The sequence below is a fragment of the Artemia sp. Qi Xiang Cuo genome, unplaced genomic scaffold (genome assembly GCF_049724085.1).
Source record: "Artemia sp. Qi Xiang Cuo unplaced genomic scaffold, ASM4972408v1 HiC_scaffold_23, whole genome shotgun sequence".
Classification (NCBI taxonomy): Eukaryota; Metazoa; Arthropoda; class Branchiopoda; order Anostraca; family Artemiidae; genus Artemia; species Artemia sp. Qi Xiang Cuo.
The window spans coordinates 4234201-4253897 of NW_028297432.1; the positions used below are offsets into that span (position 1 = coordinate 4234201).

The window sequence follows — 19697 nt, forward strand, 5'->3', positions numbered from 1 at the left end:
AGAATCATTAAGGTTACTTTGTAAACTGCAAAAATTTTTATGGTGTCCGAGCACTACTTTTTATTTTTTATTTCAAACTAGAAAAATATATGAAAATTTTAAATTTAGTTTTATTTTTTGTTAGGAATTTGCAACTCGATACGGTACTTAAGCTTGTAACGTCATATTATAGTAAGAATTACTAAGACATTTGAAAAAAATATGACAGAAGATTTAGTTGCAGTTGTTATTGATAATGGATCAGGTATTTGTAAAGCAGGATTTTCAGGAGATGATGCCCCAAAAACTATGTTTCCTGCTGTGATTGGACGTCCAAAACATACGGGAGTGATGATTAATTCAGGCAGCCAGGATGCTTATGTAGGCGATGACGCTCAAGCAAAAAGGGGAATTTTGAGACTTAAGTATCCTGTAGAGCATGGAATTGTCACAGATTGGGACGATATGGAAAAGATTTGGCATCATACCTTCTACAATGAACTTCGCATTGCCCCAGAAGAGCACCCAGTTTTACTCACAGAGGCTCCTCTTAACCCAAAAGCCAACAGAGAAAAAATGACTGAAATCATGTTCGAAAATTTTAACACCCCTGCTATGTATGTTGCCATCCAAGCTGTTCTATCCCTCTACGCATCTGGAAGAACCACTGGTATTGTTCTTGACTCTGGCGATGGTGTCTCACATACTGTACCCATCTACGAAGGTTATGCCCTTCCACATGCAATTATGAGATTGGACCTTGCTGGTCGAGATTTGACGGATTATTTGATGAAAATTTTAACTGGGCGAGGTTATTCCTTTACCACCACTGCCGAAAGAGAAATCGTTCGTGATATCAAAGAAAAACTTTGCTATGTCGCTTTGGACTTCGAACAGGAGATGGCAACCTCCGCCAGCTCAGCATCTCTTGAACAAAACTATGAGCTGCCTGATGGTCAGGTCATCAGTATAGGTAATGAGAGATTCAGATGCCCAGAAGTCTTATTCCAGCCATCCTTTCTCGGTATGGAGTCTGATGGGATTCACGAAACAACGTACAAAAGTATCATGAAATGCGACGTTGACATAAGAAAGGATCTCTATGGCAGCATCGTTTTGTCTGGTGGTTCTACCATGTTCCCTAGGATTGCTGACAGAATGCAAAAGGATATTACTACCATTGCACCATCCACCATGAAGATCAAAGTCATTGCCCCTCCTGAGCGTAAATACACCGTATGGATCGGTGGATCTATCTTAGCTCCCTCTCAACATTTCAACAGATATGGATTTCTAAGCAGGAATACGATGAGTCTGGACAATCCATTGTTCACAGAAAATGCTTTTAACTTGCTTATGCAAATAGTAAACATGGCAAAAAATGTGATTTTTGTTAAACTTCTTCTGTTGAAAGAAGAAACCGTCATCATTTTATGTTTAACCTTGCTTAGACAATGAAATAAGACTGACTTAGATATATAGTGGTTACCATTCCTTAGTCAGCTAGGAAAGACAGTTTTTTCTCGCTTTCTAGTTTTTTTCAAAATATCAGGGTGTCAGAAAATAACTAGCAACCTAGTAAGAGACGACCAGGCCCATAGTAAAAAAAAATTGCCCATTATTACTAAAACTACAATCACATCATAAAACTAAGTACGCTATTAGAACCTTATTCTCCAATACTCCTATTTAGGAAACTAACTGCCCCTTGGCTTGAAAAACAAGGAAAATATATCAGTTCAAAAATCAAGAAAAGTAGCTGAACCAAGGTATTCCGCATCGAAAGCAGGTTTGTTTTTCCGTTTTTTTCTCCCCATTCAAGCCAAGGGACGGTAAGTTTGCTATATGGCTGTTTCGGACAAGGCGGTTCTAACGGTGTACTTCTTGTTTTGATCTGAATCTATTTTCAGGAATTATGAGTTACTTTAGTTTTTAATATGGGACGGGGTCGTCTTTAACGAGGTTGCTAGCTACAGTTGCAACCCAGATTTTATATAACATAACTTATACAATCAACTTTAAAAATATATTTTTTTAAAGTTATATTGTCTATATATTATTTCATTTAACATTGTACTATGGTTCTTTGCTATATTTTTTTTAAAGGAATCGAGCAGCTAACTAAGTCCAATAAATGCAATGATATTTTCTTTGAATGATCGTCTTTTAATTAGGTTGCTAGCTATTCAAGCCAAAGGGCGGTAAGTTTCCTTTATAGGGGTTTTGGACAAGGTGGTTCTAATGGTGTACTTTTTATTTTGAGAACTGTTTGAACAGTTTGAATGAACTAAATCGAGCTTTTATGTAATGACGTCAGTTACAACTGGGGTTTGTTCTATGCTATATGAACAAACCAGAAAAAACTACGGCTTTTTCATCTCTGAAATAGTAAGAGACTAACCTCAAATAATCAAGGTGCTAACTTAGTCCATTGTATGCAATGGTTTGCTATTCTAATGATCGTCTTTTCATGTAATGGCTTTTTATATTTCTTAACATTGGACGTGATTGTCCCTTACTAGGTTGCTAGCTACCGCTGCAACCCGGATTCTTTGAAACAGAAAGAGATGAACCTCAAACAATAAAGTAAATAACCAACTCGAATATATACAATGATTTGTTATTCCAATGATCGTGTTTTAATGTAATAATATACCAGTTACTTTGTCTTTACTGTAATAAACAACCAGGATGACGTCAGTTACAACTTGGGTTTCCTTTTATGCTATATCATTACAAACAGGAAGAAGGCTACGGCTTTTTCTTTTTTGAAATAGTAAGAGACGATCCTCAAGCAATCAAGTAGCTATCTAAGTCCAATGTATGCAGTGGTATGTTATTCCAATGATCGTATTTTAATGTAATTTTCTTGATTTTCAAGCCAATATATTTCCCTTGCTGTTCAAGCCAAGGGACTGAGTTTCCTATACAGGGTTTCGGACAAGGTGGTTCTAATTGTGTAATTTTTGTTTTGATCTGACTCGTGTTTTAGGAACTATGAGTTTTTATATTTTTTAACATTGGACTTGATGGTCTCTTACTAGGATGCTAGCTACCGCTGCAACCCAAAGTAGGTTGCTAGCTACCGCTGCAATCCGGATAATTGACAAACACAATTTATGATGAGCTATATTCGTCCTTTATGTAACTACACCTGGAACCACCATACATCAGTTAGTAAGGGAGAGAGATCGTTCTTTACTGTAAATTACAAATCGAATCATTGCCATTTCAAAATTATTTAAACACTTTATACATTCCGGTGTACAGTCTATATGAAGGTTATTTAATACTGATCGGACATTCTCCTGACCTTTCAACATTTTCCCAGCACAGTAATCACAGACAGAGAATGAATCTATGACATCCTCTTTCCAACCTGTACAATGAATTAGCTGTTCTCTGTCATCTTTGGGTATGTCCTGTTGTAGGTGTTCTAAAATCGTGGCCATCATTACATCAAAACCTTTCTTATTTGAAAGGGATCTTAGACTCTTCAATTGGTATTTTGTCTTTATCTACTCGCAACTGTCACAATGCATTGTGGGGTATACATCCCTGATGTTTAGCTACCTTATCAAGGCTCTCACCAAATAATTTTATTATTGTATTTTCATCCACAGAAACTCTAAAATTGCTGTCACCGTAGATGAAGTCTTGACTATTATTACGACAGAGTCTACTTGACACTTCTTCTATATAATGACTTAGTTCCTTGTACAAGCCCTCGACTTTTAGTAGATTAATATGTTGTATAATCTTAGATTTTGATACTGCCTTATATACGCTATTAATGAAACAGGTCAAGACAGGAAAATGTGGAGCTACTGCCTTTAGAGAACGCAAATAGCTCTGACATCCCTCATTTGGGCTACAGTATAACGAATGCCCATGCTTTCTTGTGTACCTGTAACTGATTTCACAATAATCCAAGCCGCCAAGGTAGAAATTAACCACTTTGTCAGTTGAAAATTTTAATGTTATATTATTTTCAAGGATATCAAAAAGAATTTGACATAATTCAATATCCGTCGGATAGAGCTTGCAGATATCAGGGTGACATTGCCAAGTAACCTGCTGCCCAATGTTTGGTTTTGAATGTTTACTCAGAGTGTTATAGGTGACTTCAGCCATCATAATTTCCTTGTCAGATCTAGATTCAGAGCATTTTTCAATAGTTGTCTCGTACTTTTCAGGACAGTTTGTTCTACTACACAGAGAATTTTTTGTTAAATATTCAGTAGAACTAAAAGAACTGTTTAAAACACAGTTAGAAATACTTTTTTCTTGAGTCGGTGTTCCAGTAATATATATTTATATTTAATATAAATATATAATATATATATATATTTTTATTGCTGCTACATAAACTGCAATTGCTCCTTCCAAAATTAATATACGAACTTTCTAAGAAGTACGCCTCTGTATAGTCACTGTGTTGTCGAACATTTTCCATTGTATATATAAACTGTTCTGCAGTTTCCAGTCCATACCTTGGAAGCTTTTCATTAAACTGACAACATTTCTTTTGGATATTGCTATGAAGCTTTGCCAAAGCATTTCTAGCCGACTTTTCAACAGCATCCGCTCTTTCAAAGAGAATTTTAATCTGTAATTTTGAATACTTTTCGTGATCCCGATAAAACATACGTAAAATGTTTCTCATGTTCCTGCATTTTTGCCATCTTCTTGTATTTCTGAATGTAATTTTTCCCTTTGCCCTTATGCGTTCTTCGGTACAGCCTCGCAGAGAATTTAATTTTTTCATTATAGCTTTTGTCACCCCAGTATCTACCCATTATTCTGGTAGCAACTTTTTTCTTACGTTTGTTTCGGTAATCTATATCGTTATCATACCGTTCCTTGCTCTTTTGTTTGGCTGTCTCAATTTTCCCTTCTCGATACCTCTGATCCGTAAAATACCTCTGTTTTGCTCTGTCATATTTCATTTTCTTAAATTCTGGATCACAAGACATCTTAGTAGCAATCCTTACGGGTTCTCGAGCTTTAGTGCGTTCGGTGGCATTTTTATCTCTTTTAAATAAACTTTTCTTATATTTCAGGATGTTAGCTTTATTTTTTGTGTAGTAAAGTTTTTTATTAGTAGAAATTTGGATTGCCCTATTTTGATATTTTTTTTTGGTTATTCTTTCTTTTTTCCACTCGCGTGAGACCATATTTTTTCAATGTTTAAAATTATTAAGTACACAATACCCCGTGTCGAGTATCTAAAACCTTGCATAAAAAAACTAATTTTTAAATTTTCAGGTATTTCTCTTGTTTGAATTAAAAAATTAGTATTATTGGTTAGACACCATAAATATTTTTGCATTTTACATAATAAGTTTAGCGATTTTGGACTGAAAACTAAAATAATTGCAATTATAAGACAATAATATGGAGATACGTACTTTACGGGTTACAAACCAAAAAAAATTTGGTTCCAGGATACAATAATAACTTTGAACTTAGATGAAAAAAAATTTTGGTTCCAGGAGACAAAAAGTAAAACTAATTATAAAATTTTCATGTATTTTTGCAGTTTAAATTAAGAAATTACTATTACTGGTTAGACATCATAATTATTTTTGCAGTTTACATAATAACTTTAGCGATTAAGCCAAAAAAGAAAATTTTGGTTCAAGGAGACAAAAAGCAAAACTAATTCAAAAATTGTCAGGTATTGTTCTAGTTTGAATTAAAAAATTTGTATTATTGGTTAGACATAATAAATATTTTTGCAGTTTACATAATAACTTTATATATATATATATATATATATATATATATATATATATATATATATATATATATATATATATATATATATATATATATATATATATATATATATATATATATATATATATATATATATATATATATATATATATATATATATATATATATATATATATATATATATATATATATATATATATATATATATATATATATATATTATATATATATATATATATATATATATATATATATATATATATATATATATAAGAGATTCTGAACTCCTCAACGCCTCGCTCTTTACGCTAAAGTTCTTATTGTTTAAAAAAAGAGTTGTGAGAAAGTCAAACTTTAGCGTAAAGAGCGAGGCGTTGAGGAGGGCACAGCCTCTTTCATATACGGAATAATTTCTGTTCGTTTTAAGATTTAATGTCGCTCCTTACTTTCAGTTTAAAAAACTTTTTTTTTATTTACAGGCTGTGAAAGTAGGGGTTTGGGGGCGGCAGCCCCCCAACTGTGCCTCCTAATCCCTGTACGTTTTAAGGTTCGACCTTGAACGACCTTGTTCTAATTTAAAAAAGAAACTGAGTTTTTTTTTTAAATTTAAATTCAGTATATAAAAAATTTGATCTAACGGTGAATCGAACTCGGATTTTCCGCCTGACAACCTGGAGTCTCACCGCTACACTAAAGAGACATAATCGAAATTGTTGTTTAGCAAGGTGAAGAATCGTTTTGACGCAAGCAAAACTTGATATTTGGTTTTTGGAAAACAGAAGGAGTGATCAAAACAGAAACAGGAAGGAGTGATCAGATTGAGCTGAAATTTCAAAGATAAGCTCCCAGGCCCCAGGAAAGGTTATCCTCTAAATTTCAGCCCGATCAGACAACGTTAAAGGGGAGTTGTGGTGGGAAAAATTAACATGGGCTAATATAGGAAAACGAGGTTTTTCGTAAATGTAAATTCGGGGGATAATATTTTCGGTCTGAAAATATCAAAAGGCCCTAACAGGTCAAATTCTGCTTCGAATGAGCTCTCATTCAACCGGATCCGTTGCCAACTGTAGCCTGTAGGCATGGATAAGAAAAAAAAAGAAATGATGATAGATGAATTTTAAGTGGCTATATTTGGTTTTTTTGAAAACAGGGAAGGATTGATCGGATTGAGCGGAAATTTTGAGGATATGCTCCCGCGCCCTAGGAAAGCTTAACCTCTAAATTTCAGCCCAATCAGACAACTTTAAAGGGGGGCTGTGGTGGGAGGGTCCAAACTTCCGGCCCAGTTTACCCCATGAAGATAAAGTCGGAGGAGGATGAAATTTTGCAAGTTTCTTAGTTTGAGCTTGGGCTACAAAATGCGATTACCGCCGTCTCTCTGCGACCTCTAGGACCTGATATCGCTTAACAATGTGGTGGGTCGCCTCTTTATAGAGGCACAAGTGTGCCTCCTTGATAAGTCGCCAATAGTACAGTGGTAATTATTCCTGCCTGTCACGCGGAAGACCGGGGTTCGATTCCCCGTCACATAGAATTTTAAATATATTAAGTTTGAATCACTATTTCTTAAATTGAAAATTATAAAGATACTCAGTTTAGCTACCTCCTAACCAAAACTTTTATATAAATTAGTATAGACAAGAGGTCGTTCTTTATTATAACTTTGTTTGATGTGAAATTACAAGCAGGAAAAAGCCTATAACTTTTTCTTAATTGGAATAGTAAGAGACGACCTGGCTACAAACTATGATTGACATCATTGATCAATCTTTAACATGAAATGTTCTTTACTGTAATGGTTTGTTCTTTTCTAGATTTCAGCCATCTCTAAAGCCATGATACTGATGGAAATTGCATAATCCCTATTTATGTTTTATTTAACATGGGCTAGGTGTCATTCTTTATTGTAAAACCTGTCTAGAGCCTACGATTATGAAATCATTGATCAATCTTTAACATTAATTATAATCTTATTATAGTTACTAATGGCTGGAATGTTGTTATTTACTGTAATTAATTACAAAAAAGTTTCTATATACAGCAATTTCCTTTAAAATGAGCTATTACACAGCTTTTTATTATGACCACAAACTGGTTGGTTTAATACTTCAGTTACTATGAGTTACAGTTCGTTCCTTAATGTAATCGATACGATCACCCCTGGGGAAAAGAAAAAAAACAAAAACAAATAAACACGCATCCGTGATATTTCTTCTGGCAAAAAATGGAAAATTCCACATTTTTGTAGATAGGAGCTTAAAACCTCTAAAGTAGGGTTCTCTGATACGCTGAATATGATGGTGTAATTTTCATTAAGGTTCTATATCTTTTAGGGGGTCTTTCCCCCTTTTTTCGAAAATCAGCCAGATTTTCTCAGGCACGCAACTTTTGATAGGTATAATTAAACTTGATAAAGCTTATACATTTGAAATCAAAATTAAAATTTAATTCTTTTGATGTATCTATTGGTATCAAAATTCCGTTTTTTAGAGTTACTTTTACCATTGAGCCGGGTCGCTCTTTACTTACAGTTCGTTACCACGAACGGTTTGATGATCGTCTTTTAATGTAACTTCAAAATTCAAATATCTTTGAAAACAATGCAGTATGAAAATACATCAAAAATGCAGTTTTTTGACAAAATTGATTCTACTTTAAAAACTATTTTATTTTTAATTACAAAAAGCACTAGATGTAGCAATTTCCTTTAAAATGAGCTATTATACAGCTCTCTATGATTTTTGAGTGCCCAGCTAGCTGAGGAGAAATAAAAAGCTTTCAGTTAATATGGGCTAGGTGTCGTTCTTTATTGTAATGAGCCCATTCTTTACTAAACATCTTAATATAAAATATTTAAGTTACTATTGGCTAGAGTCTGTTCTTTATTATAAATATTTAAAATTGATTACAAACAGGAAAAAGCCTATGGCTTTTTCTTCTTTGAAATAGTAAGAGACTAGCCATAAGCAATCAAATAGCTAGCTAAATCAAATGTATGTAATGGGTTTTTATTCCAATGGTCGTCTTTTAATGGAAAATTTTAATATATTGGCCTTAAATATTACTGTACTAGCCTACACTATAGTTAAGTGGCCTATAAAATTTAGTAGAGGCAAGAGGTCGTTCTTTATTATAAAACCTCAAAGAATCAGGCAGCTAACTAAGTCCAATATAAGCAATTGTTTGTTCTTCAAATGATCATCTTTTAATTTGGCGTTTCTTACTAGGTTGCTAGGTACCACTTAAACCCGGATTATGTAATAGGTTGCTAGCTACCGCTGCAACCTAGATATTCTTATTTCTGCTACTATGGGCTAAGGGTCGATCTTTCATGTAAAACTAGCAAAACAATTTTTAAGTCTGATGAAGATTTATCTAATGTGTCAAAAGTAAGGTTGCAAGTCGACGATTTTGTTTTGGGCTTATTATAATTTGTATGGTGAAATAATAATATTCATATGGGTCTTAAATCATGCTTCTTTATGGTCCCACATGATTTACTGGCTAGGATATTTAACTTTCAATTAACAGGCCCGGGTTCGATTCCCGGTGTGGGAAATTTTTTAACTCTGTAATCTTCAAACATTTGAACCTTTTATAATTTATAATGATATATAATATAATTGCTGTAATGTTAACTATAGTGAAGTTGCCTATGCAAGCTAGTATAGGGAAGAGTTCAATCTTAATTATAAAAATTTACCAACCTATACTATAGTTAAGTGGCCTATATAATTTAGTATAGGCAAGAGGTCGTTCTTTATTATAAAACCTCAAAGAATCAGGCAGCTAACTAAGTTCAATGTAGGTAATCGTTTGTTCTTCAAATGATCATCTTTTAATTTGGCGTTTCTTACTAGGTTGCTAGCTACCACTTAAACCCGGAATATGTAATAGGTTGCTAGCTACCGCTACAACCTAGATATTCTTATTTCTGCTACTATGGGCTAAGGTTCGATCTTTCATGTAAAACTAGCAAAACAATTTTTAAGTCTGATGAAGATTTATCTAATGTGTCAAAAGTAAGGTTGCAAGTTGACGATTTTGTTTTGGCCTTATTATAATTGGTATGGTGAAATAATAATATCCATATGGCTCTTAAATCATACTTCTTTATGGTCCCACATGGTTTACTGGCTAGGATAGTTAACTTTCAATTATCAGGCCTGGATTCAATTCCCGGTGTGGGAAAATGTTTAACTCTGTAATCTTCGAACATTAGAACCTTTTATAATTTATAATGATATATAATATAAATACTGTAATGTTAACTATAGTGAAGTTGCCATTGCAAGTTAGTATAGGGAAGAGTTCAATCTTTATTATAAAAATTTACTAACCTATACTATAGTTAAGTGGCCTATATAATTTAGTATAGGCAAGAGGTCGTTCTTTATTATAAAGTTTACAGAGTTTTGCAATTTTTTCTCATACCTTTTACAATGTCATAATATAATTACTGTAATGTTAACTATAGTGAAGTTGCCTATGCAAGTTAGTATAGGGAAGAGTTCGATCTTTATTATAATACCATGTAAGTCTCTGCCGTAATTCCTTCTGTTCAAGATTGAACTAATTACTATTAATTTGCTAAAGTTCGTTCATAACTATAAAATAATGTCGTGTTTTTCTATTCACGTCATAGCTCTAATAAAACTATGACGACATTCATTATTTATCTAGTAGGGTTTCAGACAAGGTGGCTCTAATGATGTACTTTTGTTTTAATCTGACTCTATTTTTTAGGAGTTCTGGGTTTTTATATTTCTTAGCATTCGACTGATCGTCTCTTATTAGGTTGCTAGCTACTGCTGCAACCCGGATTCACATGAGAGGCAGCGTGGCCGAGTGGTCAAAGACGCTGGTGTTAGTTATAACTAGCTACCGCTGCAACCTGGAAAACCACAAAATATCAGTTAGTATGGGAGAGAGATCGTTCTTTACTGTAAGGTGTTCCAGGAGTTTGTTCTAAATCATTAGTCTTACAAACACATATACTAATGACCCTAACAGGCTCGTTTTCGCCATAATTGAAAAACATTGCTTTTCCTTCGCTGCTGATAGGTATACTTGTATATATATTTTATTACTGCTACATAAACTGCAATTGCTCCTTCCAAAATTAATATACAAATTTTCTAAGAAGTACGCCTCCGTATATTCGCTGTGTTGTCGAACATTTTCCATTACATCTATAAACTGATCCGCAGTTGCCAGTCCATACCTTGGAAGCTTTTCATTAAACTGACAACATTTCTTTTGGATATTACTATGAAGCTTTGCCAAAGAATTTCTAGCCGACTTTTCAACAGCATCCGCTCGTTCAAAGAGAATTTTAATCTGTAATTTTGAATACTTTTCGTGATCTCGATAAAACATGCGTAAAATGTTTCTCAATTTACAAAGATCAGCCTGCATTTTTGCCACCTTCTTGTATTTCTGAATGTAATTTTTCCCTTTGTCCTTATGCGTTCTTCGGTACAACCTCGCAGAGAATTTAATTTTTTCATTATAGCTTTTGTCACCCCAGTATCTACCCATTATTCTGGTAGCAACTTTTTTCTTATGTTTGTTTCGGTAATCTTTATCATTATTATACCGTTCCTTGCTCTTTTGTCTAGCCTGCTCAATTGTTGCTTCTCTGTAATCTTCATCATTACCATACCGTTCCTTGATCTTTTGTTTGGCTGTCTCAATTTTTGCATGTCTATAAACTACATCATTGTGATAACACATCTTGCTGTTTTGTTTTGCTCTCTCAATTATTACTTCTCGATACGCCTGGTCGGTTGAATAACTTTGTTTTTCTCTATAAATTATTACTTCTCGATACGCCTGGTCGGTTGAATACCTTTGTTTTGCTCTCTCAATTAATACTTCTCGATACGCCTGGTCGGTTGAATACCTTTGCTTTTTTCTTTTCAAGTTACTATCTCTGTTGTTTGTGTAGTACTGTTTTTTCAACTTGCGTATAGCTTGCTTTGATCTAACCATTATCTAATCCAGAATGAGAGAATTTATAGTTTTGACTTTTCTTATATACTAATTATGACGTCACGGCGTAATGATTTTATTTCATGATGTCATGGCGCAATGGTATTATTTCATGACGTCTTCAGAAACGACATTATAATTTCGTGTTTTTCTATTCACGTCATAGCTCTAATATAAAACTGTGATGACATTCATTATTTATCTAGTAGGGTTTCAGACAAGGTAATTCTAATGATGTACTTTTGTTTTGATCTGACTCTATTTTTAGGAGTTTTGGGTTTTTATATTTCTTAGCAGTGGACTGATCGTCTCTTACTAGGTTGGTAGCTACTGCTGCAACCCAAATTCACATATATATTTATTTATGAGAGGCAGCCTGGCCGAGTGGTCCAAGGCACTGGTGTTAGCCACCAGTCTCTTCAGAGACGTGGGTTCAAATCTTACCGCTGGTATACGATTATGTTTGAAAGACTGCAGTGTGAAAAGACATCAAAAATGCAGTTTTTGGTGGAAAAATTTATTCTCTTTTAGAAATAATTTATTTTAGTTACTATAGATTTTTAACCCAAATAATTTCCTTTAAAATGAGCTATTGAACAACCCTCTACGATGTTCCAGTGCCAAGCTATCTCTGGATACAAAGAAAAAAGAAAAAAAGAAAAAAATATCCCGTTTGTGGAGAATAACGTGGTTAAAGTCAATTTTCTTGATTTTCAAGCCAATATATTTCCCTTGCTGTTCAAGCCAAGGGACAGAAAGTCTCTTATACAGGGGTTTCGGACAAGGCGGTTCTAATGGTGTACTTTTTGTTTTGATCTGACTCTTTTGTTAGGAACTATGGGTTTTTATATTTCTTAACATTGGACGTGTTCGTCTCTTACTAGGTTGCTAGCTACCGCTGCAACCCAGATTTATTATAACAACCCGAATACCGCTGTAACCCTGATAACAAACAGGAAAATATTAGAAACAGGAAAAAGCCTACGGCTTTTTCTTCTTTGAAATAGTAAGAGACGAACCTCAAACGATCAAGTAGCCAACTAAGTCAAATGCATGCAATAACTTTTTATTCCAAAGATCGTCTTTTAATGTATTATTCTTTACTGTAAAGTTTGTAAGAAAAATGATTCTATTTAAAAAAAATTTGTTTTATAATAACAAAATATTTTTAACCCCATCAATTTCCTTTAAAATGAGCCATTAAACAACTCTCTACGATGTTGCAGTGCCAAGCTATCTATGAAATTACAAACCTATACTTTAATTAAGTGGCGTATAAATTTAGCATAGGCAAGCGGTCGTGCTTTATTATATTTTTAGGAGTTATGGGTTTTTATATTTCTTAAAATTTGACGTGATCATCTCTTACTAGGTTGATAGCTACCGCTGGAACCCGGATTACAAAACATTTCTAACCCCATGAATTTCCTTTAAAATGAGCCATTGAACAACTCTCTACGATGTTCCAGCACGAAGCCATCTATCGAATTACTAACCTATACTATAATTAAGTGGCGTATAAAATTTAGTACAGACAAGAGGTCATTCTTTATTTTACATGTCTTATTAGGTTGCTAGCTAGCGCTGCAACCCGGATTTAAAATGAGCCATTGAACAAAACTCTACGATGTTCCAGTGCCAAGCTATCTGTGGAATTACTAACCTATACTATAATTATGTGGCGTATAAAATTTTTTCAATTTCATGACGTCATCAGAAACAACAATATAATTTCGTGTTTTTCTATTCACGTCATAGCTCTAAAATAAAGCTGTGACGACATTCATTATTTATCTAGTAGGGTTTCAGACAAGGTAGTTCTAATGATGTACTGTCGTTTTGATCTTACTCTATTTTTAGGAGTTTTGTTATATTTCTTAGCATGGGACTGATCGTCTCTTACTAGGTTGCTAGCTACTGCTGCAACCCAAATTCACATATATATTTATTTATGAGAGGCAGCCTGGCCGAGTGGTCCAAGACACTGGTGTTAGCCACCAGTCTCTTCGGAGGCGTGGGTTCAAATCTTACCGCTGGTATACGATTATGTTTGAAAGACTGCAGTGTGAAAAGACATCAAAAATGCAGTTTTTGGTGGAAAAATTTATTCTCTTTTAGAAATAATTTATTTTAGTTACTATAGATTTTAAACCCAATTAATTTCCTTTAAAATGAGCTATTGAACAACCCTCTACGATGTTCCAGTGCCAAGCTATCTGTGGAAAAGAAAAAAAAAGAAAAGAGAAAAAAATATCCCGTTTGGGGAGAATAACGTGGTTAAAGTCAATTTTCTTGATTTTCAAGCCAATATATTTCCCTTGCTGTTCAAGCCAAGGGACAGAAAGTTTTCTATACAGGGGTTTCGGTCAAGGCGGTTCTAACGGTGTACTTTTTGTTTTGATCTGACTCCTTTGTTAGGAACTATGGGTTTTTATATTTCTTAACATTGGAGGTGATCGTCTCTTACTAGGTTTCTAGCTACCGCTGCAACCCGGAAAAAAAATATCCCGTTGAGGCAGAATGGACTTGAGTTCGTTTTTTAACTATAAATACAAACAGAAAAAACCCTACGGCTTTTTCTTCTTTTAAGTAGTAAGAGACGAAACTCAAACAATCAAGTAGCTAACTAAGTCCAATGTATGGAATGGTTTGTTATTTCAGTGATCGTCTTTTAATATAATTATTTAAAAAAATCAAATATCTTTGAAAAGGCTGCAGCATGAAAAGACATCAAAAATGCAGTTTTTGGTGGAAAAATTTATTCTATTTTAGAAATAATTTATTTTAGTTACTAAGGATTTTTAATCCAATTAATTTCCTTGAAAATGAGCTATTGAACAATTCTCTACGATGTTCCAGTGCCAAGCTATCTGTGGAAAAGAAGAAAAAAGAAAAAAAAATATGCCGTTTGTGGAGAATAACGTGGTTAAAGTCAATTTTCTTGATTTTCAAGCCAATATATTTCCCTTGCTTTTCATGCCAAATGACAGAAATTTTCTTATACAGGGGTTTCGGACAAGGCGGTTCTAATGGTGTACTTTTTGTTTTGATCTGACTCCTTTGTTAGGAACTATGGGTTTTTATATTTCTTAACATTGGACGTGATCGTCTCTTACTAGGTTGCTAGCTACCGCTGCAACCCGGATGCTATTCCAATGATCGTCTTTTAGTGTAATCTGTAACATGAAATTATAATCTAATTTTAGTTACTATGGGCTGGAAGTTTATTCTTTACTTTAAAATTAGCATTGGACTGATCGTCTTTTACTAGGTTGCTAGCTACCGATGCAACCCGGATACCACTGCAATCTGGATATCTTGGAGCTACCCCTGGAACCACCATATATCAGTTACTATGGGCGAGAGATCGGTCTTTACTGTAATGTTTTATAACTGCAAAAAGTTTTTAACCCCATTAATTTGCTTTAAAATGAGCCATTAAACAACTCTCTACGATGTTCCAGTGCCAAGCTATCTGTGGAATTACTAACCTATACTATAATTAAGTGGCGTATAAAATTTAGTATAGGCAAGAGGTCGTTCTTTATTATAATTTTAATGTAAAAATATAAATACTGTAATCTTAACTATAGTGAAGTTGCGTATGCAAGTTAGTATAGGGAAGAGTTTGATCTTTATTACATTGCATTAAAGGTAGAACTCTTTCTAATTGATTACAAACAGGAAAAGCCTACGGCTTTTTCTTCTTTGAAATAGTAAGAGACTAGCCTCAAACAATCAAGTAGCTAACTAAATCAAATATATGTATTGGGTTTTTATTCCAATGACCGTCTTTTAGTGGAAAATTTTAATATATTGGCCTTAAATATAATAACTGTACTAGCCTATGCTATAGTTAAGCGGCCTATAAAATTTAGTATAGGAAAGAGGTCGTTCTTTATTATAATAATGTAATGTTTGAAAGACTGCAGTGTGAAAAGACATCAAAAATGCAGTTTTCGGTGGAAAAATTTATTATCTTTTAGAAATAATTTATTTTAGTTACAAAAGGTTTTTAACCCAATTAATTTCCTTTCAAATGAGCTATTGAACAACCCTCTACGATGTTCCAGTGCCAAGCTATCTCTGGAAACAAAGAAAAAAAGAAAAAAAGAAAAAAAATCCCTTTTAGGAAGAATGTTGTAGTAGCTGCCACTTTTCTTGATTTTCAAGCCAATATATTTCCCTTGCTGTTCAAGCCAAGGGACAGAAAGTTTCCTATACAGGGGTTTCAGACAAGACGGTTCTAACGGTGTACTTTTTGTTTTGATCTGACTCCTTTTTCTAGGAACTATGGGTTTTTATATTTCTTAACATTGGACGTGATCGTCTCTTACTAGGTTGCTAGCTACCGCTGCAACCCGGACTAGCCTATACTATAATTAAGTGGCGTATAAAATTTAGTATAGACAAAAGGTCGTTCTTTATTATACTTACGAGGACTAAAAATCGAAAAAATTTTAGCGCGTTAGTACCTGTAAAGGCTGACTGTATTTCGTTCAAATTATCTGACGAATCGGGGACATACAATTTTAAAACTGAACCTTCAAGAAAAAGGTATAAAGTACATCTTTCTGCAACAGAAGGTAAACTAGGCATATGTCAGTTACATGTTTCAAAATTTACATATATTAACGCTTTAGATGGTAAAAAGCGCACTCCTTTACACTCTGCCGCAAAAGAAGGAAATATATCTGTTGCTAATTTTCTCTTAGACATGGGAGCAAGGCTCAATCCTAAAGCTGGTTGGGACGATTGCAGACAAACGCCTTTACACTATGCTTCTGCACAAGGTAGACTAGACATGTGTCAATTACTTGTTTCAAATGGTGCACATATAGACGTTTTAGATGAAGAAATGCGTACTCCTTTACACTGTGCCTTACAAAACGGGCATATATCAGTGGCTAGGTATCTCTTAGAAAAGGGAGCAAACTTCAACTTGAAGTATATTAATTGCGAAGGTGTCGGTTTTACACCTTTTCACTTTGCGGCTGCAGAAGGTAAACTAGACTTGTGTCACTTACTTGTTTCAAAGGGTGCACATATAGACAGTTTAGACGATAAACTTTATACTCCTTTACATTGGGCAGTCCAAAAAGGGCAAATATTCGTAGCTAATTATCTTTTAGAAAAGGGAGCAAACCTCAATATGAAGACTGACAATTTGAAGGATTGTAGACGAACACCTTTACACTTTGCTGCTGAAGAGGGTAAATTGGACATGTGTCAATTACTTGTTAACAAAGGTGCACGTAAAGGTGCTTTAGATCATAAGACCCGGATGAATCTATGACATCCTCTTTCCAACCTGTACAATGAATTAGCTGTTCTCTGTCATCTTTGGGTATGTCCTGTTGTAGGTGTTTTTGTTTTGATCTGGCTCTATTTTTAGGAGTTTTGGTTTTTTATATTTCTTAGCATTGGACTGATCGTCTCTTGCTAGGTTGCTAGCTACTGCTGCAACCCAGATTCACATATATATTATTTATGAGAGGCAGCCTGGCCGAGTGGTCCAAGGCACTGGTGTTAGTCACCAGTCTCTTCGGAGGCGTGGGTTCAAATCTTACCGCTGGTATAAGGTTTGAAATACTGCAGTGTGAAAAGACATCGAAAATCCAGTTTTTGGTGGAAAAATTTATTCTCTTTTAGAAATAATTTATTTTAGTTACTATAGATTTTAAACCCAATTAATTTCCTTTAAAATGAGCCATTGAACAACTCTCTACGATGTTCCAGTGCCAAGCTATCTGTGGAAAAGAAAGAAAAGAGAAAAAAGAAAAAAAATATCCCGTTTAGGCAGAATGTTGTAATAGCTGCCACTTTTCTTGATTCTCAAGCCAATATATTTTCCTTGCTGTTTCAAGCCAAGGGACAGAAAGTTTCCTATACAGGGGTTTCGGACAAGGCGGTTCTAATGGTGTACTTTTGAATTTGATCTGACTCCTTTGTTAGGAACTATGGGTTTTTATATTTCTTAACATTGGACGTGATCGTCTCTTACTAGGTTGTTAACTACCGCTGCAACCCGGGTATGGACTAAAGTTCATTCTTTAATGTAAAAATTCGATGATCGAGCCTTTATGTAACCCAGATTAAAAAATATTATCATATCTTATATGTAACTTTTATTTTATAAGTCTTCGATAGTCTAATGGTAAGTATACCCACTTATTACCTGGGAGAAGGGGGTTTGATTCCCCGTCGGGGAGAACTTTTAATATGTTGAATTAAAAGCACTATCTTTTCAATTTAAAATTTAAAAAAGAAACTTGTTTATTTATATTCTAGCTAAAATAATGAAGATAATATGACTGAACCACAGTGTTCAGTTTCTTTTTTACTTGAGTTCGTTTTTCAACTATAAATACAAACAGGAAAAAGCCTACGGCTTTTTCTTTTAAATAGTAAGAGACAAACTCAAACAATCTAGTAGCTAACTAAGTCCAATGTATGGAATGGTTTGTTATTTCAGTGATCGTCTTTTAATGTAAAAATATAAATACTGTAATCTTAACTATAGTGAATTTGCGTATGCAAGTTAGTATAGGGAAGAGTTTGATCTTTATTAAATTTTTTCAACTTGCGTGCAGCTTGCTTGATTGAAACCATTATGTAATTATGAATGAGAACATTTACAGTTCTGACGCTTCTTATATACTAATTATGACGTCACGGCGTAATGATTTTATTTCATGATGACGTCATGGCACAATGATATTATTTCATGACGTTTTCAGAAACCACAACATAATATCGTGTTTTTCTATTCACGTCATAGCTCTAATATAAAGCTATGACGACATTCATTATTTATCTAGTAGGGTTTCAGACAAGGTAATTCTAATGATGTACTTTTGTTTTGATCTGACTCTATTTTTAGGAGTTTTGTTATATTTATTAGCATTGGACTGATCGTCTCTTACTAGGTTGCTAGCTACTGCTGCAACCCAGATTCACATATATATTATTTATGAGAGGCAGCCTGGCCGAGCCAAGGGACAGAAAGTTTCCTATACAGGGGTTTCGGACAAGGCGGTTCTAATGGTGTACTTTTGAATTTGATCTGATTACTGTAATAAGAGACGATCCTCAAAGAATCAGGTATCTAACTAAGTCCATAATTTGTTCTTTAACATAAACTTCATTAATCAGATATTTTAATATATCCTACATGGTCTAGTGGTTAGGATAGCTGGCTCTCATCCAGTTAGCTCAAAGGAAATTTTTACCTATGATGATTTCTTAACGAATATAATTAAAATAATCATCTATATAATGATTCCTTTTATTACTCCAGTTACTACGGGCTACAGTTCATTCATTAATGTAACATAAAAAAATAGAGTTATTTCAGTTACCTCCTGGCTGAAATAATGATGATAATATGGATGAACCACAGTATTCAGTTCCTGAGTCCTTGAGTTCGCTCTTAACTCTAAAATATGTAATGAACTACATCGATCCTTAATGTAAATATAAAAAAAGCTAATTGACAAATAACATTTATGATGAACTATTTCGGTCCTTTATGTAAGTTGCTAGCCACCGCTGCAACCCGGATAATAAACTGATTACAAACAGGAAAAAGCCTACGGCTTTTTCTTCTTTGATATAGTAAGAGACAAACGTCAAACAATCAAGTAGCTATTTAATTCCAATGTATGCAATTGTTTGTTATTCCAATGATCGTCTTTTAATGTAATGTTGTTGAAGCCAAGAGACTGTAAGTTTTATTTTAAGGAGTTATGGGCTATTGTAGTTCTTATATACGATGTTCCAGTGCCATGCTATCTGTTGAATCACTAACCTATACTATAATTAAGTGGCGTATAAAATTTAGTATAGGCAAGAGGTCGTTCTTTATTATAACTAACTAAGTCCAATATATGCAATGGTTTGTTATTGTAATGATCTTCTTTTAATGTAATTTCGTAAGAAAAATGATTCTATTTAAAAATAATTTGTTTTATAACTACAAA

At 33.9% G+C, this 19697-nt stretch overlaps 1 pseudogene; it reads left to right on the forward strand.

Annotated features, from left to right (window-relative positions):
* The first annotated feature begins 201 nt into the window (after positions 1 to 201).
* On the forward strand, positions 202 to 1328 carry LOC148938977 (actin, cytoplasmic pseudogene; annotated as a pseudogene).
* Positions 1329 to 19697: the final 18369 nt, after the last annotated feature.